Below are 25,908 nucleotides of genomic sequence, written 5' to 3'. Positions count from 1 at the left end.
CCTCTCCCAGTATACTTTCTTACAGACAGGAGAGAAACGTGTAGTTAACTCTAGGTAAGTGTAATTGCCTACTCCTGGAACAAGCCATGTTAGGATTGCTCCCATGGATGCTACCTGCACCCTGGGGTGGCTTAGCTTCAGTTAGTTGTATGTCTCTTCACCTACAGTAGAGATAATGTAACTGTTCCTCCCCAAATTCATCATTGTCATGTCTCCGGGTGCCAAGTGTTGCATTAACTTTTCCTGGGGAGACAAGAACAAGCATATTATCTATTCACTCCAAATAGTTCACCAAGGACAAACTGTGGGGAGCTGAGGAAGCCCTGCGTGTGTGAAGTCCTGAGTGAATGTGTGCTGTTAACATAGCTATGGCCATGTCAAGGACCCCGATACCTCAAGTCCATGGGAAAATGGTAAAGCCTTTCCCAGGCCTAGCTTGGGGAAATGACAAAGGCTTCTTTCTTCCTGGTCCAAGTGCAAATGTTGATGGTGTATACAGAAAACGTCCACTATAGCTTTCTCCACAGTTCCATATTTACATTCGGAAGACTCCTACCCCTACAGAGACTGCTCCTACTGATATTAGCTAATTCTGTCTTCTTCATTCAGCTATATTCCATAAATCCTGGCTCCTTATTTATCTGGATGCAATAATACCTTCTCTCATATAATAAGCAAGCCATGCTTCTTAGAATACCATGTATGGTTTCTCCATCAGAGAGCCCAATCTACCAGATTCCAGCTTTTCTGTGTGTTTGTGTTTTCTTCACTCCATTGCTGCCCCAGTCAAGTCCATCCTTGGAGAAATGTACTGGAGAAACATTTTCACCCAAATCTAGCTTGGTAAACCTGTAGGTTTAATTGGGGGTTACTTACAGGATCATAGGTGAGGGGTTCAACTGTTTTCATTTTAAGATAGCAATGGCAATTCCAAGCCTGGAGAACAGCATTCCACCGGGATATAAATTCTAGAGGGACTGGTGTCAGGTGCATTCTGCTCAAAGCAGTGCTCAGCATAGTGTGTGCTTGATGAGCATTTGATTCATTATCATGTCTCAGCCTTTTAGCTAATATGAAGTTTTGTATCTATTCTTAACCAGTTTACTATCTGACATGTCCTTTATCTGAGGAAAATGTACTAAATAAATTTTTTCTATTTTTTTTAATTTATTTAATTTTTATTGAAAATTTCCACCTCCTCCCACTTCACTCCCCTCCCCCCACTCCCCCTTCCCCCCCTCTCCAGTCCAAGGAGCCATCAGGGTTCCCTACCCTATGGGAAGTTCAAGGTCCTCCCTGCTCCCCTCAGGTCTAGGAAGGTGAACATCCAAACAGACTAGGCTCCCACAAAGCCCATCCATGCAGTAGAATCAAAACCCAGTGCCATTGTCCTTGACTTCTCCATCAGCCTCCACTGTCAGCCACATTCAGAGAGTCCGGTTTGATCACATGCTCCATCAGATCCAGTCCAACTAGCCTTGGTGATCTCCCATTAGATCAGTCCCGCCATCTCAGTGGATGGACGCACCCCTCGCGGTCCTGACTTCCTTGCTATGTTCTCCCTCCTTCTGCTCTTCATATGGACCTTGGGAGCTCAGTCCAGTGCTCCAATGTGGGTCTCTGTCTCTATCTCCATCCATCACCGGATGAAGGTTCTATGGTGATATTCAAGATATTCATCAGTGTGGCTATAGGATAAGGCCAGTTCAGGCACCTTCTCCTCTGCTGCCCAAGGAACAAGATGAGGACATCTCTAAATGAAATTTTTAAATTTTTTTTATGATTTATTTATCTTTATTTTATGTGCATTGGTGTAAAGGTGTCAGATCCCCTGGAACTGGATTTTCAGACAGTTGTGAGCTGCCATGTGGGTGCTGGGAATTGAACCCAGGTCCTCTGGAAAAGCAGTCAGTGCTTTTAACCGCTGAGCCATTTCTCCAGCCCTCTAAATGAATTTTTTTAAACAAGGAGATGGAATAGCTGGTTCTGTCCATTCCATGCATGAATCTGGTATTATAAAACCCCTAGAAATTAATTCCTTTGGGGGATTTAAAAAATTGTTTTATTACCTCTTGTGTAGATGACACTGATCTATCCATGATCTTCTGGCTTATAGATCAAGAGTGAATGCCTCTTGTTCTCCCAAGTTCTACTTCATCAAGTTCTCAGCCCTTGAGAAGTTTTCATTCTTAGCTATACATGAATTAAATCCTAAAACCTAGAGGTAGCAATTATAAAAAAAAAAAGGCACAGAAAGGAAAGGCAAGTTCCCAGTGGACTGTCAGGTTGACACTAAGCATTTTATTCTTGTCACATGATCTACGATACTGGTTTCATGAAGATGAGGGAAGGAAGAATATGGTCAAAGTATATGACTTGCTTGAAAGAAATTGTCTGTATAAAACTCAACACTACATACAATAAATATATGTTACATATTCATTAGGGGAAAAGCAGTCTCCTTGCTCTGATGTTCAAAGTGCAATTTTTCCCAATAAACTTTAAAATTTTTTTTTATGTCCATGGATGTTTTGCCCACATGTATGTATTGCACCACATGCTTGTCTGGTGCACAAAGACAACAAAAGATGGGATCCTCTGAAACTGGATCGTGAGCCTGCATGTGGGTGCTGGGACTCAAACCTAGGCCCTCTGGAAGTATAACCAGTGCTTTTAACTCCTGCCCCTGCAAAAACTGTTTTGTCAAGGCAGGTTTTCACTATGTAGCTCAGGCTGACCTTGAATTCTGTGATTTTCTTGCCTCAGCCTCCCAAGTACTGGGATTACAGGTATATGACACTATTCTGGCTCAGTAGAATTATTTATAAAATTTAATGCACAGAGAGGAAAATGCCTACAAAGCTCATTTTCTTTTTACAAATTAACCACAGCTATGTGATTAGCTCAAGAAACAATATGAGGTCAGGTTGTGGCAGTGCACACCTTTAATCCTAAGCACTTGGGAGACAGGCAGGCGAATCTCTGAGTTCGAGGCCAGCTTGGACTACAGAGCAAATTTGAGGACAGCTAGAGTTGTTACACAGGGAAACCCTGTCTTGGAAAACCAAAAAGGAAACAGAATACAAGGTCGACTTATTATTATTGTGTGTGTGTGTGTGTGTGTGTGCACAAGTCTGAGCAAGCACATACATGTCCAGAAATGAAGGTCAGAGGACAACTTTGTGGAATTTGTTCTCTCCTTTTAATATAGATTCCAGGGATTGAACTCAGATCACCAGGCTTGTATGGCAAGCACTTTTGCTTGCTAAGACACCTTGCAGGCACACTCTCCTAACTTCAAAACTATAGACGCTGTCGATTTTTTTCTTAAAGCTTTTACTTTGAGACATCATGGAAATAAACCATACAGGGGCACATAGAAAAGACGTGATTACAGAATGAAGTTAACACATCAATGACTGTCAGCTGAAGTTCTGGGAGTTTGATATGATCCAGGGCCTGAAAGAACAAAATTATGGAACACTTAATGAATTTGTGTGTTATCCTTGCGCAGGGGCCATGCTAATCTTCTCTTTCTAGTGCTTGCTGCCGAAGCAAGCACTTGAACTACATCAATTTTGAAGTTCCTATAGTGTTCTGCCTGCATGTACACCTGCAGGCCAGAAGAGGGCACCAGATCTCATAGATGGTTGTAAGCCACCTTGTGGTGCCTGGGACCTCTGAAAGAGCAGTCAGTGCTCTTAACCTCTGAGCCATCTCTCCAGCCCTTGGGTTAGTTTTTATGTGTGTCTGTTAAGAATAATTCTGTAGCCAGGCAGTGGTGGCGCACGCCTTTAATCCTAGCACTCAGGAGGCAGAGGCAGGCAGATCTTTCTGAGTTTGAGGCCAAGCCTAGTCTACAGAGTTAGTTCCAGGACAGGCTCCAAAGCTACACAGAGAAACCTTGTCTAAAAAAAAAAAAAACCACAAAAAAAAGAAGAAAAGAAAAGAAAAAGAAAACGTAATTTTGTGTTGGAAATGGAACCCAAGGTCTCTTATATGCTACGCACGTGCTCTACCACTAAATGACCTCCCTGGGCTTCTATGGGCATTCTTTTTTTCCTGATCCAAAAGAAAGGCCTTGGTTTTGCTTTGTAATTGATATCAAATTGCTTCATTTTCAGTGTAGGTGACAGGAAAAAAGAATTGAGACCTGGGTTCTTTTATGATATTATGGCCTTCACAAAGCTCCAGGGAAGCTGTACAGAGTTCTGAGACTTCAAAAGAATTTTACAAAGATCAGGTGGAGGGAGAGGAGGAAGCTCTGGGCAAATGTGTATTTTGACATAGGCATGTCCTGTCCAGTACTCTGAGACCAACTGACCCCATGGTAAATTGGCAAAGCCATTACCCATATGGGCTTTGCTCAAGAGAGTTAGCAAAGCTTTCCTGGAAGTCTGAGTGTTTAGGGATGATTGACCAGTGTGCAAAGACTAGCAACTGCAGCTTCTTCCTCTATGAAGTTTAAAGCCTGAGACTGCTCACTGAGAGGGATCTCCTAAGGAGACAAGTTAGCCCCTCCCCCTGCTCTTCCTAACAGAAGTGCTGAGGTTCCTGGCTGCAGCTGTTGAAGAGTATCACTTGAGCCCAGCTTCACTGCCAGTCACTGTCTTCCTTCCCTCAAAGCCCCTAGCCAGGGTTTGGACCCAAGATTTTCCCTAAGGCAGCCAGGGTTGTTGAGAGGAAATGACCAGAGAAGAGGGCTCCATTCATGGGCCTGCTCAGCTTGGGGCTGCCATGTGTATGGTGGAGAAGGCGGCCTGGCCTGAGATTTCCCCCTCGTTCTCCGAGTGCCCCTTGGCCAGTGTGGTTTGATTCCACCAAGGGCTTAACTGAGAGAGGAGCTGGAAGGTAGTGTGGTCTGGCTACTTCACAAGGTCATTGTGCTTGTGCCCTGGAGCCTGAAACTATAGGAAAAGTGTTCCAACAGGTCAATGATAGCTGCTGAAGGGCTTGGGGCTGCTTCCTGAAGCCACAAAGTGCTGTTGTCCACAGCCTAGGGCAGGGTACACCTCCTGCAGCTGTATATCCAGGTCATTCAGGACTGTGAGACTGGGTTTGAGGATCTTAAGGAGACTGTTGTTAAAAAAAAAAAAAAAAAACTATCAGAATGGTTTGAGAGTGAAGAACTGAAAGATTTGGCTTCTGGGGCTGGAGAGATAGTTCAGTGGTTAAGAGCAATAGCTGCCCTTCCAAAGGTCCTGGATTCTAGTCTTAGTACCTACGTGGTTGCTCACAACCGTCTGTAACTCCAGTTATAGAAAATCCCATGCCCTCTTTTGGACTCTGTGGCCACCAGGTATGTCTGTGGTACATACATGCAGGTAAAACACCCATACACATAGTAAAATAATTTTTTAAAAAAAGTTTCTGCTTTGGCCAGCCTTTAGTGAGAAGGCAGGAGGTTCTCAGAAGATCAGGTGGTAGGAGGCTCAAGGAAGTGAAGGACATGAATGTAGGCCCACTTTCAGTGCCAGGGATCAGATTCCATTACCTGGGGACAACTGCAAAGATTTAAAATCCTGAGAGTAGCCGGGCGATGGTGGCGCACGCCTTTAATCCCAGCACTCGGGAGGCAGAGGCAGGCGGATCTCTGTGAGTTCGAGACCAGCCTGGTCTACAGAGCTAGTTCCAGGACAGGCTCCAAAGCCACAGAGAAACCCTGTCTCGAAAAAACCAAAAAAAATAAAATAAAATAAAAAATAAAATAAAATCCTGAGAGTAAACTCAGCAGACGGCCTAGCCTCTAGAGCCACCTATTTGCCATGCAGTTCACTACTAGAGGGACTAAAAACTCTGAGACAGGGTGAAAGCTTCTCCAAGTCTTCAGCCTCCTCCCTTCCAGAGGGTGTTAAAAGCTAAACAGAATTTGCAAGCACTGAGACTGGTCCTCCAGTCTAGATCTCAGTGCTGTTTCCTTCTTTCACTCTCCAACAATTGTTAGCAACAATCCTGTGTGTCTTCGGGCATCATGGCTACAACTGAACAATGTTCAGAGAGAGAGAGACTTTGGAGCACTCATAAATGGGATGTCTTTACCAAACTCGTCCCCTCAAGGCTCAAGGATATACTCAGAAGAGAAGGCAGAAAGATCATAAGAGCAAGAGGTGTTGGAGGACGCCAAGGAAGTAGCATCTTCGAGACACAACAGGGGTGATACACATAGGAACTCACAGAGACAGTGACAGCACACATAAGGCCTGCAGAAGTCCAAGACAAAATCTCAACATGAAGGGGAAAAGGACACAAAACCCCACCCCTTGGCAAAAAGGTATATGCAATTGATAGCTTTTGGGAAAGGTAAAATCCATTTTCTACAATGGAGTGTCACTGGAGTAGTTGACCAACACAAAATGGACTCCATGTTTTTATGTGCTTTTTGTTTTGGTATCATTTTTTTTTGAGTGTGGAGTTTATTGAGATAAAGGGAATGGGAAGGGAAGAGAGAATAGGAGAGAGACAGAGACAGACGCACACAGAAAGGCAAAGGCCTGCTTGCCTCTTCAGAAGAGCAGCAGGGAAACAGAGCTTGTTTTGGTATCATTTGTCTTATTTGTTTTGTTGTTGTCATTGTTTATTTTGATTTTTCAGTTTTTTTCTTTTTGAGAAAGAAGGAGGGAGGGAGAGATGAGGGAGGAAGGGAGGGAGGGAGAGAGATATTTGCATGTGTAGGAAGGATCTGGGAAGAGTTTGGGGAACAGATATGATCAAAGTACACTGTATGAGCCAGGCGGTGGTGGCGCATGCCTTTAATCCCAGCACCCAGGAGGCAGAGGCAGGTGGATTTCTGGGAGTTCGAGGCCAGCCTGGTCTACAAGAGCTAGTTCCCAGGATAGGCACCAAAACCACAGAGAAACCCTGTCTCGAAACCCCCCCCCCCCAAAAAAAAGTACACTGAATGAAAACATTGAAAGAAAGCCTACCATAACCATAACCAACAGCAACTTGTCAAGGAAAGGGTTCGTTTTAGCTTACCATCCTGAAATCACACTTCATCACTGAGAGAAGTCAGAGCAGGAACCTGGAGACAGGAACTGAAGCAGAAGCCATGGAGAAACACTGCTTACTGGCTTGCTCTACAGGGTTTGCTCAGCCTACTTTCTTATAGACCCACGACAACCTATCTATGGGTATCACCACCCACAGTGGACTATGCCCTCCTACATCAATTGCTAATCAAGAAAATGCCTCCACAGACTTGGCTATAGGCAACCTGATGTAGTCATTTTCTCAGCTGAGCTTCCTTTTTCCAGATAACTGCAGCTTGTGTCAAACTGACAAAAAAACTACCCAGCACATATTAAAATGGCAATATTCAGACATGTTAGATACTTGACTTAAGAGCTTGACTCCAGTAGAGAAGTGAAGAATATCAGTAACACTGAGTCCTTTGCACAAAACCCTCATCAAATACTGCAACAGGGAGGGCAAGATTACTCAGCAGGTAAAGGGAGCTGCCTCTAAGCCTGACGGGCTGAGTTTGAGCCCTGGGGCTTGCAGTGAAAGGAGAGAACTGAGTCCCACAAGTTACTTTATGACCTCATAAATAAATGAAGTGTAAAATTTTTAAATTGCTGCAACAGACTCAGCTCCAAGAGGCCTTGCTACTTCAAAGGGACAAGAGCTCTATGCTGGCTGGTTTTATGTCAACTTGACACAAGCTAGAGTTATCTGAAAGGAGGGGACCTCAACTGAGAAAATACCTCCATAAGATCTTGTTGTAAAGGTTTTTTTTGAAATAAGATATTTCTGTCTAGCAACTCTGACTGTCCTGGAACTTGCTCTGGAGACCAGGCTGGCCTTGAACACAGAACTTGCCTCTTGCTGGGATCAAAGGTATGTGCCACCACCACCCAGGTTGTTTAGTGTCTTCTTTGTTTAGTATCTTATATAGAGATAGATTGTTGCGATAATGAGGGTCACATTCCCCCACAAATTCTTGGCACATCCAAAGCAGATGGAGTTACAGCTTAATTAGATTACTGGATATGGGTAACACTGAACTTGTTTGCCCAGTAGGTGGCAATGTTATGAAAGGTTTTATTTCTCCTGATTAACCAGGACACCTTAAAGCAATTTTCTCAGACTGTAATGACAGTAATGTCTGAATGGCCCTTTCACAGGGTCACCTAACACCTTTGGAAAACACAGATATTTACATTATGATTCGTAACAGTAGCAAAATTACAGTTATGAATTAGCAATGAAAATAATTTTGTGGCCGGGGTCACTACAACATGAGGAACTGTATTAAAGAGTCACAGCATTAGGAAGGTTGAGAACCCCTGCCTTAAAGGGATGTGTGTATGCCCTAATTGGATGTGACCAATCTTACTTACTGTGGTGGTTTGGAAGAAAATGACCCTCAAAGGGAATGGCACCATTTGGAAGTGTAGCCTTGTTGAAGTCGGTGTGGCCTTGTTGGAGGAAGTGTATCACTGCGGAAGTGGGTTTTGAGGGCTCAAATATGTTCAAATCATGCCCATGGAGACAGTTTACTTCTGTTGCCTTTGGATCAAGATGTAGGATTCTCAGCTCCAGCATGTCTGCCTGCATACCACCATGTCCCGCCATGATGATAATGGACTGAATTTCTGAAATTTTAAGCCTCCACCTCAATTAAATGTTTTGCTGTGGTCATGGTGTCTCTTCACAGAAATAGAAACCCTAATGAAGACACTTATGAAGGTCACTATTCCTGAATCTATTCTACATTGCTGGCATAAATCCTGGTATGTTCTTTTTTAAAATTGTTGTTGTTTTTGAAACAAAATCTCACTATGTAGCCTTGGTTGACCTGGAACTCAGTCTTTGCCTTTCTAATGTTGGGATTAAAGTTGTGCACTACTGTACCCAATCTGGTCATTCTTTTTTGGTATTTTGAGACAGGGTTTCTCTGTAGCTTTGGTGCCTGAACTGGAACTAGCTCTTGTAGATCAGGCTGGCCTCGAACTCACAAAGATCAACCTGCCTCTGTCTCCCGAGTGCTGGGATTAAAGGCTTGTGCCACCATCACCTGGCTCTGGTCATGTTCTTAAAGCTTGTGGGTAAGGTACCTAAGTTCCTTGGCCTTATCATTTATATAAGAAGCCCACTTGCAACATAATATTATAGTTAATATTGTCTTATTCTGCCTATGCCTTCAATGCAATCTAAGTTCCTTTCAGGACCCAGATGATTCTGTTGAGATCAGGCTGTTCCCTGCTCCAAGTTACTCCATATTGTGTGAAAGTCTTTTCAGACTGTAAATTGCTCTGAAAAACCTCACTACAATTTTTAATATATTGCTATTATATGTATGGTGTGTGTGTGTGTGTGTGTGAGTGTAGGAACATACATGCCACAGTGTGAAGATCTGGTTCTTTCCTTCTACCACAAGATCCTAGGGTAGAATCCATGTTATCAAGCTTGTATGGCAAACACTTTTACCTGGTAAGCCACCTTACTAGCCAGAGAGAGTCTAAGTTGCTTTTGGAGTCCATTTTGAGAAGCAGGATAACTCTGCGCCCGAGTGGAAAGATGAATGGTGCCATATGTCTGGTACTACCCACATAGCACAACCATAAACAGCTTATTCCTAGGCGTGGACAAGATGCAACTCCATGAACTTTTTGAGTGAACTGGGACTGTAGGGGCACATGAGCATGTTAAAATTATATCAGAAAGCCAGGCCCCAAGAACTTAGTGGACATATCAGACCAAGGAAAAAGTGTAACTACTTCACCCAGATCCCATGAAGAGATGGACATTGTGGTGGTTTGAATAAGAATGGCCGCTGGGCGATGGTGGCGCATGCCTTTAATCCCAGCACTCGGGAGGCAGAGGCAGGCAGATCTCTGTGAGTTCGAGACCAGTCTGGTCTACAAGAGCTAGTTCCAGGACAGGAACCAAAAGCTACAGAGAAACCCTGTCTCGAGAAACAAAAAACAAAAAACAAACAAACAAAAAAAGAATAAGAATGGCCTCCATAGGCTCATATATTTGAATGTTTGGTCACCAGGGAGTGACACTAATTAGAAGGATTAGGAAGTGTGGCCTTGTTGGGCTAAGTGTGATCTTGTTGGAGGAAGCGTGGCACTGGGGCTGGGCTTTGAGGTTTCAGAAGCTCAAGCCAGGCCCAGTGGCTCTCATCTGCTGCCTAGAGATTTGGATGTAGAATTCTCAGTTACTTTTCCAGCACCATGTCTGCCTGCACACTGCCATGCTTCCTGTCATGATGACAATGGACTAAACCTCTGAAACTGTAAGCAAGCCCTAATTAAATCCTTTCCTTAGACAAGCAGTGGTGGCACAGGCCTTTAATCTCAGCACTCAGGAGGCAGAGGCTAATGTATCTCTGTGAGTTCAAGGCCAGCCTGGTCTACAGAGCTAGTCCCAGGACAACCAGGACTGTTATACAGAGAAACGCCGTCTCAAAAAAAAAAAAAAATCAAAGCCAGAAAAACAAACAAAATCCTTTCTTTTCTAAGAGATTCCATGGTCATGGTGTGATGGAGGAAGGTCATTAGTTAAAAAATAAAGAAACTGCTTGGCCCTCATAGGTTAGAACATAGGTGGGTGGAGTAAACAGAACAGAATGCTGGGAGGAAGAGGAAGTGAGCTCAGACTCGATAGCTCTCCTCTCTGGGGCAGATGCGATGAAGCTCCAACCCAGGATGGACGTAGGCTAGAATCTTCCCGGTAAGCGCATCTTGGGGTGCTACACACATGAATAGAAATGAGCTAGTCCAGGTGTGAGAGTTAGCCGAGAAGAGGCTAGATATAATGGGCCAAGCAGTGTTTAAAAGAATACAGTTTGTGTGTTGTTATTTCGGGATATAAGCTAGCCAGGTGACCAGGAGCTGGGGCGGCAGGAACACAGCCCGCAGCTCCCACTACAATGGTGTCTCTTCACAGCAAAAGAGCAGTGACAAATATAGAAGTTGGTACTGCTGTGATACAGCTGACCATGCTGCTTGTCGGTGGAACGTGGACTTTGGGACTCTGGATTGGGAAATCAGTTGAATGCTTTAGCTAAAGCAGAGCTTAATGGGCCATAGTAGTAGTGCTGGGAGCAATGATGACCCAACTTTATTATGATCCGGCTGAAGAAGTTTCAGAGAGAAAGAACATTAGCAAGTAGCCTAGTGGCTGTTCTTATGACAGTTTGGCAAGGAATATGGCTGCCTTCTGCCCTTGTCTCAAAACCGGGTCTGAGACTAAACTGAAGATTTTATACTCATGTCATTGGCAGAGGAGATTCCAAGGCAGCCTAGTATTGACTGTGTCCTGTGGATATTAGTGCTCACTCTTATGCAAATCTATAATGAAAAGAAGCAAGCTGAGCAAGGAAAAATACAAAATGTACAGTTTTGGAGAGAAGAAGCACCAGAAGTATAGTGGAGCTAAGCTCAGGTTCAAGGAGATAAGAAATTTAAAGAAGAATCTGGTGCTAAATAGAATAATTGGTACTGGTGACTTCAGGAAAGACCCAACTCAGTTTGGCAGTGAAGGAACAATCAACAACAGAAAGTTGATGCAGATGCAATTGAAAGAGGGGGCCATGTTCCAGCCCCAGAAAACAGCAGAAATTGGCAGCTTTGGCCATGTGGTTCTGGCTTTTACAGTCAAGGATAGAAGAAGGGGGTTGTAAAATCTTCATCCTTGATTAAGGGAAGCTACTGAGGCCAGGCATGTGTCAGGGATGTCCCTGAGTGGAGGCTCAGAAAGGCCATTGTGTGATGCTGTGAAAGAGAAGTCTCATTGGAGACCCCAGGATGTTGGAGATGCCAGAGTCATGAGAAGTGTGCTGCATTCAACAAAGCTGAAGGAGTTGGAGATCTGAAGAGTGCTTGGACATCAGATATGGAGATGCAGAGTTTGCAGTTTGCCCAGCTGGTTTTCAGTCTTTCTTTGGTCCAGTGTTTCCTCACTATGTTCCTTTTTCTCCCTTTTGGAATGGTAATGTATATTCTACACCATTGTGTGTTAGAAGTATGTGATCTGCTTTTTTATTTTGATTTTATGGGGGATTACAGTAAAGAGTCCCAGAAGCAACTTTGGACTTTGAAGCAGTTTTAAGACTGTGGTAGGCTATGGGGACTTTGAAGTTGGACTGAATGCATTTTTGCAGTATGGTATGGCTACAAGCCTATGGGGGGTCAGGGAATGGAAGGATGTCTCTTTACAACAATAGGACACTGACTAACACAGACGCCTGGCACTGAGATAGTGACAGCCCTTATTGACTTGTTATTTGGCTATTTGGTGTGTGCACCAATGACTGCTGAGCAGAGAACTTTTCACTGTTCAAGGAACTTAAGCTCCTCTTGCTCCCTACGGTTGATGTGGCTTACTTGAATTACTGCTTGCTCATCCTCCTGCTTACCTATCCAGACCTGCCATCTGTTCATCCATCTGCCTGTTAATTCTTCTGGAGCTTGTTCTACCCTTTCATGTCTGTAGCTAGACTCAGCTCTACAACTCATCTTTGATCCTGTGGTTCAAACCTAAGGCCGCTATCTAGCAGCCAGTTCTCAGCTTTGTTCAGTTGATACCTTATCAATACAGACTTCATTTGAACTTTCATCAGCTTCTGTGCTTTTCATTTCTCAAAAACTCTTGAACTCACCTATAGCCTCTGAACTCTTTACAACTATTCTATAAACTTTATATACATATATGTATCCATATGCATACATATCTGTATATGCATATATATTTACTGTATGCTGTGTAATATATATCTGAGAGTTAATATTATTACTAATATTGGAATTAAAGAATATTATGGTTGGAGAGATGACTCAGCAGTTGCGATTGAGGACTCCCCTTGTAAAAGACTTAAGTTTGATTCCTAACATACAATTGCCTGTAACTCCAGTTACAGGGTATCTGATGCCTTCTCCAGAACTCTGCAGAAACTCAGCCAGAAATCGGAAACAACCTATGTGTTCCATAACAGAAGAATGGATAAAGAAGGGGCTGGAGAGATGACTCAGTGGTGAAGAGTACTCACTGGCTGCTCTTCCAAAGGACCTGGTTCAATTTCCAGTACTCAGATGGCAGCTCACAACTGTCTGTAACTCCAGTTCCAGAGGATCCTACATTATCACAAAACATCCATGCAGACAAAACACCAACAGACATAAAAAAAAAATTTTAAAAATTTTAAAATAAAGGATGTAGTGGCATTTCATTTGTATTTTAATAAATCTTGCCTGAAGTTCAGAAAAGTAAAACAGCCACACTGGCCAGCCTTACAGGCCAAGTAGCAATGACACACCCCTTTAATCCCAGTAGCCACAATGACACACAACTTTAATCCCAGTAGCAACAAAAGCACACAGTCTCATTCTGAGATTCCTGGAGGCAGAATCGCCATTTCAGACTGAAGTAAACGTAAGAACCAGTGGCTGGCTATTTTCTTTTCTGGCCTTCAGGTTGAACCCCAATTTCTGTCTCTGAGTTTTTATTAATTGTGATTCTAAAGGATAAGGGACTGGAGAGATGGCTCAGAGGTTAAGAGCACTGGCTGCTTCTCCAGAGGTCCTGAGTTCAATTTCTAGCAACCACATGGTGGCTCACAAGCATATGTAATGAGATCTGGTGCCCTCTTCTGGTGTGCAGGCAGAATGCTGTATACATAATAAATAAATAAATCTTAAAATAAGAAAGGATAAACCTGGCAGTGGTGGTACACACCGTTAAACCCAGCATTTGGGAAGCAGAGGCAGGCAAATCTCTGTGAGATTGAGGCCAGCTTTGTCTACAGAGCAAGTTCCAGGACAGTAAGGGCTACACAGATAAACTCTCTCAAAAAAGAAAGGATAAAGAAAATGTGGTACATTTACACAATAGAGTATTACTGAGCACTTAAAAAAAGACATCATTTGCAGGCAAAAGGATAGAATTAGGAAAAAGACTATCTGAGTGATGTATCCCAGACCCAGAAAAACAAACAACATATATTTGCTTGAATATGTGAATATTAGCTGTTAAGTCAATGAGGACAAAGCTACAATCTGCAGAACCACAGAGGGCAGGTATAGAGTATAGAGGGAACAGACAGACTTTGTTAGGGAAGGGAAATAGAATAGATAAATTATCGATTAACTGGCCAGGTAGTTAATCTCAGCACTTGGGAGACAGAGACAGGAAGATCTCTGTGAGTTTGAAGCCATCCTAGGCTACAGAGTGAGTTCCAGGACAGACTTCAAAGCTACAGAGAAATCCTGTCCCAAAAACCAAAACAAAAAATTATTGATTGACTGGGAGGAGGAGCTGAATGGGAGGGTCAGGTGGGAGCAAGAAGGGGTTATGGGAGGGAATACAGGGAGAGATAACTAAAATTGAGGGTAGTATGGAAACCAAATACAGTAGAAACCTCCATATATGTATGTATATATATACACACACACACATATATTAAGGTGATCTAAATGAAGCTGCCAAATAATGGGGGAGACAGAGTCCCAGCTGACCATCTCTTGTCACCAATGAAGCTTTGGTTTCGGTTACATCTAATTGAGTTACTGGCCAAATGGGTACCACAGGGATTGGATCCCCAAACAACCTAGGCTGTTGCCAAGACTATAGGCTGCTCCCCACAAACTGACAGCAAGGTCCCATGACTGAAGACAACACCTACACAATTCCTTGAACATGGAGATGTTGAGATTTGAGCTGGTGCCTACAAGGTGCCTCTACTCCTACATTCTATTTGCTGTTCTGTAAGCTTCTTGTATCTTCATAGGCATATCTTTCTTTAGGTAGGGAAAGTTTTCTTCTATGATTTTGTTAAATAAATTTTCTGGGTCTTGGCTCTGGCCTAGTTCCTGGGAGGTCCTGGACTCTCACCCAGACCCACCGGGGTGTTGGCTTAGGTCTACTCCCTTGAAGGTCCCAGATTCATGTCCGGACCCTCAGTAGTCTCTGGCTCTGGCTCACTCGCTCAGTGGTTATTCCCCTGTACCTGTTCCGGTGGAGATCGCTGACTCTGGATCTGGTCACTGGCTGAATCCTGATCCGCCCATGTCCCAGGACTGGGTTTGCTCCTGGCTTCTGCTCCTGGTGGAGCTTGTTCTCTCTGTCTTAGGTAACTGGTTCAGTCCCACTCCGGTTCAGGTGGAGATCACAGACTCAGAGTCAGGTTGTTGGCTCAATGTTGGTCTGCCAGTGTCCCAGGACTGGGTTGGCTCCCAGGACTGGATTTGCTCCTGGCTTCTGCTCCCAGTGGAGCTTGTCTCCAAAGCTGCTGTTCTTCCACCTGAAAAGAAGCCTCTGTGTCTCAATCCTGGTACTCCCCGCCAGTCTCGGCATCCAAGCTGCGCTGGCGCGGCATAACACTGCTTGGATATTCAAAAACCTGAGACTAGATAGCCCAGGGACCTAGGTTAAACCCAAATAATAGTGCTCAAAAACAAAACAAAGCAAAACCCCCACAAAATAAACAAAACCAAAAAAATGTAGTAATAAAATGACTCCTAATGATACGACATTCTACTCTTCTCATAGACCAGAACCTTGTTCAGCCATCATCAGGGAAACTTCCTCCAGCAGAAGATGGCAACATATACATATACTCACAACCAGATATTACACTGAGAGTGACAATCTTAGACTGCTCAGACCTAAATGGGAGGTCTCCATCAACTCCCTCCTCTTCGAGCTCAGGGAACCTCGTGGAGGAGGAGCAGAAAGAATCTAAGAGTCAGAGGGGATGGAGAACAAGGCCTCTGAATCCTCACGGTTCTCAGATTTTGTGGGTTTTTTTTTTGGGGGGGGGCTCTTTTCTTTCTGTTTGTTGTAGTCTTTTAAAATATGAATGAATGTAAACCTAGCCACTAGGGTAAAGGTTAACAACTGAACTGTCACTTACACCTGTTGGGAGAGGGAAAGTCAGTTTCTTCAATGGCATAACACTGGGTATATCATCAGCCTCACATTCAGGAGAAGTCCAACCTATAATTCTACAGGGTTATTTTGTGTGTGTGTGTGTGTGTGTGTGTGTGTGTGTGTGTGCTTTTATCTGTTAAAGTTTGGTGGTTTTCTTTGCTTTGATTTTGTTCTGTTTAGGTGTTATTTTATTTTGTTTTCTTAATGGGGGCTTTGTTGTTGTATTGAATTTTTGTTATTTTGAGGAAAAAAATTGGGTTTGTTGGGATGGGAGGACTTGGGAGAGGAGATGAAAGTAGGGTAAAAAGCTGATCTTGATTCCGGACTTGAAAACCCAGTAATCCCTGGGTTCAAAAACCCATCTCTCTGCAGGGCAGTGGTCATGCACACCTTTAATCCCAGCACTTGGGAAGCAGAGGCAGGAGGATCTCTGAGTTTGAGGCCAGCCTGGTCTACAGAGTGAGTTCAGGACAGCCAGGAGTACACAGAGAAACCCTGTCTCTGAAAACCAAAAGAGAAAGAAAGCAACCCATCTCCTTGAACTCAAAATCCCTGGGATCGCCCCAAACTCAGAACTTGAAATTCTACCAATCCTTACCCTGGAAATCTTCACCCTGGAAAACTCCTCCCCCAAGAAGTTCTATTTAAGCCTGTCTACTGTTCAGTTCTGCCTCTCACTACTTCTCGCCCTAGCAGAGGCAGCCACCCTCTTGAGTACCTCCCAATAAATCTCTTGTGTGAGTTTTGTTGTACGATGTGACATTGTGGTATTCTGCCAGGATACCTTTCCCCTCAGAACTGCAAGTCTTCCATTGGGGAAGCCTTTCTATTCAGAGCTGCAACATTTACAAAGAATATGATCAAAATATATTTAAATTTAAAAATTGTTGTAAGTAATAAAATAAAAAAAGAGAACTTGTTGCTGTTGCAGAAGATCTGAGACCTATATGACAGTTTACAAACATTCCTAACTCCAGTTCCATGCGGTCTGATGCCCTCTTCTGATCTCTTAGGGCGTCAGGCACACAAATGATGCACATACGTAGATGAAAGTAAAATAGTTATACATATAAAATAAACCTAAAACAATAAAATTACAATAAATATTTGGCTAATTGAAAACACCACACCCTGTGAAATCTTTCTTATTCAATGAATTGTGACATTGTGGAAAGATGAAATCATATTTGCCTATGTTTGACGTAGGACACTCATGATAGGTACTGTAGGTAAAATAGGTGCCTGTTGTGTGGCTATTCCTTCCACACTGAAGCACCCCCTCCTGGTGGGGGTAGCTCCTTAAGACTGAAGAAGCTAGTGAAACTTGAAAGGGGCAGGAAGTAAACATCTTGCAAATCTCAAGGAGTTCCTGGAATTTACGAAGTTCACTCTTCCTCCCACGAGGTTACAGATACAGTAACAATTGTTGAGATGAGGAGAATCTAACTGGCCCAGCTGTCTGAGTCCTACAGAGAGCTCCAGTAATACATCTTTCAGGTATTTTGGTGCTCAACTGTCTTTGAATCACCCATGCTCCTGTATGTAACCCTTCATTCATACTCTTGTTTTTTTTTTTTTTTTTCTTTCCAAGACAGGGTTTCTGTGTAGCTTTGGAGCCTGTCCTGGAACTCACTCTATAGAGCAGGCTGGCCTCCAGCTCACAGAGATCCGTCTGCCTCAGCCTCCTGAGTGCTGGGATTAAAGGCGTGTGCCTCCTCACCTGGCTTATTCGTACTCTTGAAAGTATCTCCAGTAAACTCACTTGTTCATGAAACTAGGCTTGGGTGAAACTGTTTCTTTAGTCAAAAACAGAAGAACCTACCTCTGAGATCTGGTATTGCCATCTTAAGCTAATAAAGGAGAAACACACTGGCTTTGTCACATATACAATAGGGATAACCAGGAAACTCTGCATGGTCATATTTATCCTCTTTTAAAATTACTAATTTTTTCATATAATGTATTTTGGTAATATTCTTTCACCTCCCCAATTCCTTTCAGACCCTCTCCATTTCCCTACCTACCCAACTTTGCATTCTTTCTCTCTCTCTAAAAAAAGAAAACAAAGTAAAAAATGAAAATCAAAATAGACAAACTAAGAGCCGGGTGGTGGTGGCGCACGCCTTTAATCCCAGCACTTGGGAGGCAGAGGCAGGCGGATCTCTGTGAGTTCGAGACCAGCCTGGTCTACAAGAGCTAGTTCCAGGACAGGAACCAAAACCACAGAGAAACCCTGTCTCGAAAAACCAAAAAAAAAAAAAAAAAAAAAAAAAAAAAAGACAAACTAAAACAAGAGAACCAATAAGACAAAAATATCAAAACAAAATGAAAAGTGCACACACACACACACACATACAAAACCCACATGGAATCTGTTTTGGCTAACTCTTCTTGGGCCTGGGTCCTGCTCTGAAGTGCTTTGGTTATACCCAGTGACATTCCAATGGACAAAAACCCAACTCTTCTCCTCCTAGCAGGTATCAGATACAAACAGACTCTTGGTTAACTGATGGTCTTTGTGTCTGGTCCTTTTTCCAGGGCTAGAATTTTGTTTGGTTCGAGCCTGTGTAGGTCTAATGTGTGCTGCTGCAGTCTCTGGGAGTTCATATCGAAAGGATTGGAGACTCAACAAGACTTCCAAAGACGAAGTTCTCAGCACAAAGGATATTTATTTGACCCAGAGGGAAAAAGGACAGGGAATAAGAGACAAAGACAGGAAAGGAAACAGTTGAGGAAGAAGGGAAAAGGAGCAAGGGAGAGGGAAAAGGAGCAAGGGAGAAGCGGGGGGGGGGGGGGGGGGCGCAAGGGATATTTTCCCAGAGGGATAGAGAGGAGACAGATGTGACCCATAGATAAATTGCAGTTTATAAAGGGAAAAGGAGAAACCCCATGTTAGGATGAGTTGGTTTGTTTTGATTGGGCATGTTAATAATGGTAGCCAAAAGAGAGTATTTTAGTTAAGGTTTTATTGCTGTGAAGAGACACAGAAAGTTAGCTTTGTGTGGGGCCTGGGATGGGAGAAGGATCTTCAACAGGTCCAGGCTGCTGTGCAGGCTTCTCTACCATTTGGACCATATGATCCAGCAGACCTGATGGGACTTGAGGTGTCAGTGGCAGATAACCACGCTGTTTGGAGCCTTTGGCAGGGCCCCTATAAGTGAAATCACAGAAGAGTCCTTTGGGATTTTGGACCAAGGCCCCGCCATCATCTGTAGACAACTATTCTCCCTTTGAGAGACAGCTCTTGGCCTTCTATTGGGCCTTAGTGGAAACTGAATGTTCAATAATGGGCCACCAAGTTATCATGCAACCTGAAGTGCCCATCATGAGTTGGGTGTGGTCAGATCACCAAGTCACAAAGTAGGATGTACACAGCAGAAAGCTATTATCAAATGGAAGTGGTGTATACGAGATCAGGCCTGAGCAGGTCCTGAAGACACTAGCAAGCTACATGAAGAAGTTGCACAAGTGCCTATGATTCCTACTCCTGTTCAATGCCATCTGCTGCCAAACATGCACCTATAGGGGTGTGCCTCATAGGGTGTGCCCTATGATTGGTTGACTGAGGAAAAAATAGGGCCTAGTTTACTGATGACCCTACATGATATGCAGTCACTATCCAGAAGTGAACGGATGCAACATTTCCACCCCCTTCTTGGACAACCCTGAAAGAAACTGGCAAAGGGAAATCTTCACAGGGGGCCTAACTTCAGGCAGTATACAGGGTCATACAGTTTGTTTGGAAGGGAAGTAGGCCAGATGTATAATTGTTCACTGATTCATGGGCTGTAGCCAATGGATTGGCTGCATGGTCAGGGACTTAGAAGGAGCATGGTTGGAAAATTGGTGAGAAAGATATCTGGCGAAAAAGTGTGTGGATAGATCTCAAATGGGCAAAAAAACTTGTGTCCCATGTAAATGTTCATCAAAAGGTGACTTCAGCTGAGGAGGAGTTCAATAACCAAGTAGACAGGACGACCCATTCTGTGGAGAGTCAGCCTCTTTCCCCAGCCATTCCTGCCATTCATTTCAAACAGAGACTGGGATTATGCATGGGCTCAACATTATGGGCTTCCAGTCACCAAGGCTGGCCTGACTACAGCTACTGCTGAGTGACAGATCTGCCAATAGCAGGGACCAACCTGATATGACACCATTCCCTGGGGTGACCAGTCAGCGACCTCGTGGCAGGTTGACTACACTGGACTGCTTCCTCAGTAGAAAAGACAACATTTTGTTCTTACTGGTGTAGATACTGATTCAGATATGCATTTGCATTTCCTGCACATATGCTTCTGCCAAAACCACCATCCGTGCACTTACAGAACGCCTTATCCACTATCATGGTATTCCACACAGTACTGTTTCTGACCAAGGAACTCACTTTACAGCCAGAGAAGTGTGACAGTGGGCCCATGATCATAGAATCCACTGGTTTTACTATGTTCTCCACCATCCTGAAACAAATAGCCTGATAGAAAGATGGAATGGCTGTTTGAAGACATAGTTAAAGTACCAATTAGGTGGCAGCAGCCTGGAGGAGTGGGACCGTGTTCTCCAAAAGAAGGTGTATGTTCTATGATTTGAATAAATATCTAAACATGGTACAGTTTCTCCCATAGCCAGGAACCACAGGTCCAGGAATCAAGGGGTGAAAAAGGGAATAGTTTCACTTATTATCAGCCCTAGTGACCCACTGGAAAATTTTTGTTCCCTGTTCCCGCCATTTTTTTCTTTTGGCTTTTCAAGACAGGGTTTCTCGGGATGGAGAGATTTCTCAGAGGTTAAGAGCATTGGTTTCTCTTCCAGAGGTCCTGAGTTCAATTCCCAGCAATCACATGGTGGTTCACAACCATCTGTAATAAAATCTGGTACCTTCTTCTGGCCTGTAGGCATACATGATAAATAAATCCTTTAAAAATGTCTTTTAAAAAAATATAAGACAGCCAGGCAGTGGTGGCGCATGCTGGGATTAAAGGCATGCACCACTGCCACCCAGCTTGTTCCCCTTGTTCCCATGATCTTAAATTCTACTGGTCTAGAAGTTTTGGTTCCAGAAGGGGAAGCCCTTCTGCCAGGAGCCACAACAAACTTTCCATTAAACTGGTCTTCTTGGCCATGTGATTTCTAATGTCCTTAAACCCACAGGCTAAGAAAGACATGTGTGAGGAGAGGTGATTAATCCAGATTACCATGGGGAAATTGAATTGTTTCTCCACAACAGAGCTAAGAAAGATTGCATCTGGAGTGCAGGAGATCTACGAGAAACTACAGCCTAATCCAGGCAGGATGACAAAGGGCACAGATCTGTCAGGAATGAAAGTATGGGTCATTCCTCCAGGAAAAGAGCCAAGCCTGATGAGGTGCTTGCAGAGGGTAAAGGAAATACAGAATGGGTAGTAGAGGAAGGTAGTTCTAAATACTAGCTAAGGTCACATGACCAGTCACAGCAATGGGGATTGACATGAAAATTTCTGTTTTATTTTGTTAAGACTGTATTTTTATATGTTTTCTTTCCTGTATTTCTTTATCATATGTTGTAATATCAATTAAGAATTATCAGTAATTACCATATTTAAGTTTGAGATACTAAAAGAATGTTTCTCAAGGGACAATGCCACCTATCCTCTATTTATAATGCGTTGCGGTCATATGAGGGATAGTTATATCATGTTAGGCTTCATTATGGCCTGGTTAAATATATAATGTGCTTGTGATTGTATGTGGTATAGTTATGTGTAGGAGTTATTATGAGCTGGTTATTGTTTTCATTTGGAAATTAATCATGACATGAGGAGATATGATTTGTGTCAAGTTGACAAGGGGTGGATTGTGATGGCTGTTCTCGGTTGTCAACTTGACTGTATCTGGAATGAATTATAATCCAGAAACGGTCGCAAACCTGTGAGAGATTTTTCTGCTTGGGTTGAAGTAGGTAAATCCACTTCTAGTTGGACCTTTGGAGGCAGGAAGACATATGCCTTTAATCCTGGCCACACCTTTTTGCTTGAAATCTATATAAGGACATGAAAGGAAGACTTTTTTTTTTTTTTTTTTTTTTTGGTTTTTCGAGACAGGGTTTCTCTGTGGTTTTGGAGCCTGTCCTGGAACTAGCTCTTGTAGACCAGGCTGGTCTCGAACTCACAGAGATCCGCCTGCCTCTGCCTCCCGAGTGCTGGGATTAGAGGTGTGCGCCACCACCGCCCGGCAGGAAGACATTTTTGTTCTTTACCTGTTTGCTTTCTCCCTCCCTGGGATTAGATTCTTGGACTTGTTCACAGTCAGTCATTGTTGGATTAGCTAGACTTTAACCTGTAAATCATTTAATAGATCATATATATATGTATATATATGTATATATGTATATATATATATATATATATATATATCTGTGGTGTATGTCAGATTCATTTTATAAGTTCTGTTCCCCTAGAGAGCCCTGACTAAGACACTCATCAAGTACCTGTGGCAGGAGTTGTAACAGCTGCTCTTATCACCCTTGACCTTTCCTAGCTCCTAGCTTCCCCCTTACTCTTCCTACCACCTGCCTTTACAACAGGCTCAACTAAACTCTTTCCGTGATTTTCTGACTGTCTTCAGACTAAGCAATAATTCAAAAGTCTGGGTAATGCTTTAAACACGTTTTCTTAGGTCAGCTCAAGTACAGTCTGGTTGCTCTTCCCTACCCCATCTCATGCCCTTCCCTTGGGTCCTTTGGCATCTGGCCTAGTGCTAAAACATGAGCTCCCACCTTACTCTCTGGCAGGTCCCAGATTCGATCTGCCTTCTAAGAGGCTGGCTCCAAGTCTTTATTTACATAGTATGATGGCTAATTCCGGTTATTAATTTGACTATGACCGGAATCAACTAAATCTCAAACATGCCTGTGTGGGGATTTATTGATTGGATCATTTGAGGTAGAAAGACCCACCATAAGTCTGGCCTCACATTCTGGTGGCAGTCCACATAAAAAGGCAGGAAGTTTTGCTTTTTGCCTGCTTGCTTTCTCCTTTCCTGGCAAGTTCATCTACTCTGCTGCTGAGGCATTTATTCACTGGTGTTAGAACCAACTTCTCAAAACCCCTTCTCCCCAAATGGAGAGTTGTGGAGGCATCCCAACTGATACATCTACATAACAACTCTTGCATCTGAGGCACAGGGAACATTTCAGAAGACTGTAAGAACCAGAGAAACAAGGAGTTTGCTGTGACAATGTAGCTTCCTAGAATGTCAGAAACTACAGCCATAATGTTTCATCACCATGACTACCTAAGCAGGAGTTGAACAAGAACCACAATAGGTGTGCCAAAATGGAAGGGGAAGGCTCAGGAGGCCTCAACCCTATGCAAAGAACTATAGGCAACTAAGGAATGCTGAGAGAGGGAGAAGTAGCCTTCCGTGGAGTACAGCATACCAATTGGTTGTTCATTACCAAAAAGGTCAGCCCCCAAAACACATACAAAATTGCATTATACAGACTGAACAGGTTATATTTAGGAATATATATGCATATAACAATAATTAATGAAAAAAGAGGCCATGAATTTGAAAGAGAGCAAGGAGGAGTGCATGGGAGCGTTTAGAAGGAGGTTTTGAAGGGAGAAATGATGTGATTATATTATAATCACAAAAGTAAAGGAAATAATTTTTAAAGTAAAGAAAATGGGAGGGGGACTTGTTTGGGAAAAGGCTACATTGGGAGTAGGAGAGAGATGAGAGTTGGCAATGGGACTGAAAAATGGCCCAAATCTATTATATACATGTATGAAATTGTCAAAGAGTAATAAATCAATAAGAAAAATGACTGGATATATCCAAGAGGCTAGACAAAAACCTTTCAGGAAGCATTAGAGTCCGCAAGGCCGTCCAAAGCCTACCCTATGCCTCCCATCTGCAAGTAGCTAACAGTACTGACTGGCTTTGCCCCAGCTCACTGCAGGGGCAGGAAGAGCACCAGAAGGCTTCAGAGGCTTTTCATGAGAGAACACGTCTGAGAAGTTCACAGGGCCCAATGCAGAGTGCTCAGAAGTCTTTTATAAGAGGTCTTTTATATAAATAAAATGTCTGAAGTCCTTAAGACACACTTCCCCAATATCAACTGCAACAGCCAGCTAATAAATTAATGTCAAGTAGATCATTCCAACTGTTGTCTTATCCATACCTAACTCTGACCCTGACTCCAAAATCAATATTTGAATGCTGACCTCAATCAATACATGATCCTGGTCTTGACCATGAGCCTGACTTGCCCTTCTCACTAACCATAGCCTTGAAACCCACTCTAAATCTGACTCTAAACTCTCAGCCTGAACGAAACAATGAACTGCATTCCAAACACCACCTCATCATGACGCTGGCTGGCTCTAACCCCTGACCTAAATGATGCCAAATTTGATCTTTTTAAATATTTATTTATTTATTTATTTATTATTTATTTATACAATATTCTGTCTGTGCGTATGTCTGCAGGCCAGAAGAGGGCACCAGACCTCTTTACAGATGGTTGTGAGCCACCATGTGGTTGCCGGGAATTGAACTCAGGACCTTTGGAAGAGCAGGCAATGCTCTTAACCACTGAGCCATCTCTCCAGCCCCCCCAAATTTGATCTTTAACCATGACCCTGCTCTAACCCGAGTCAGAACACTGGTACAGACTCTGAACTAGACCTAATACTTAACTCTAACCTAGACCCTGATGCTACACTAAGGATAGCCCGAATTTTATCTTTGACAATAAACCACTCATTCTTACCTTCACTCTGAAATTGTAATTCACTTCTACTGACCAAGAACCTGACTCTGGCCTCATACTGATGAGGAATTAACTTTTTTCTCTGATCTTGATCCTAAATATAACTATAACCCTAATATTATTCCCTAGCCTAGCCTTAACATTGATTTTATAGGAGAATGTATATTTAGGAAGTGGCTAGACCCTATCTCAAAACAACTCTGGGTTCAAATCGTTTCACTGGTTAACTTTGTCAAATATTTAAAATTAAGCAACAATAATTGTATGCAAACTTTTCCAGATATATGCAAGATCTAGTGAAAGACATTGAATAGTGAGCCATGCTATGTTCTGAAATCAATGATAAAAACCAAAACTCTCTGAGCACTGAAAAGCATAAAGATGCTGGGATGTTAAGTCTTTATTGTCAACTTGACAGAACTTAAAATAACCGAAGAAATATGCCTCTGGGAGTGGGTATGAAGGCATTTTTCACTAAAGGTGGAAACCCACCATGAATGTAGGGGGAACCATTCCATGGTCTGGGGTCCTGGACTGAACACAAAGGAGCAATAGAGGAAAGCACCAGAATTCTTCATCTTCAGGTTCCAGAAAGCAGATGCAATATGCTTCCCCAGTGAGTTTCCCTCCCACCATGCTTTCCCCTCCATGAGGAACTGTACTTGCAAACTCTGAGCTGAAGGAAATGCTAAGTTGTTTCTTTTAGGTATTTTGTCACAGCAACAAAAAGTTTCTAGCGCAGGAGCCAATTCTCTCAACTTATTCAACAACTTTTAAAGAATTTCCAGTTCACATTGGAGCACATTTATTCAAGGTGATTTAAGAATTTATAAATGGGCTGGTGTGCATTTCGGTACTAGAGCATGTTTAACATGTGCTCTAATTTTAATCCCCAGAACCCAAATATGAGTAAAATTAAATATTATTGAAGGTCAAACAAACACAACTAAAACAATTTTGAAGTTGAGCGCTGGTAGTGGTGGCTCATATCTGTAATCCCATTACTTTTGAGGCTGAGACAGAAGGACTATCATGAGTTCAAGGCCTGTTTGAGTGCCAGCGATATTTTGTCTAAAAACAGAAACAAAACAAAGCAAACTTAAACAAAATATAATAAATTTGGAGAGATCACACTATCTAGTAGTGTGTGTATATGTGTGCATGTATATAGAAGTGTGTGTGTGTGGTATGTGTGTGTGTTACTAGGTACTGAACCCAGAGCCTTATACATGGTGAATAAGCTTTTAACCGCTGAGCTATAACCCCAGGCTGGCACTACC

General features: G+C 43.0%; 1 pseudogene; it reads right to left on the bottom strand.

The window, feature by feature from the left end:
- Nucleotides 1-3,469: 3,469 nt before the first annotated feature.
- On the bottom strand, nucleotides 3,470-3,560 carry LOC130868695 (U6 spliceosomal RNA; annotated as a pseudogene).
- Nucleotides 3,561-25,908: the final 22,348 nt, after the last annotated feature.

This window comes from Chionomys nivalis, chromosome X (assembly GCF_950005125.1).
Source record: "Chionomys nivalis chromosome X, mChiNiv1.1, whole genome shotgun sequence".
NCBI classification, from domain to species: Eukaryota; Metazoa; Chordata; class Mammalia; order Rodentia; family Cricetidae; genus Chionomys; species Chionomys nivalis.
This window is presented reverse-complemented; position numbering and strand designations above follow the sequence as displayed.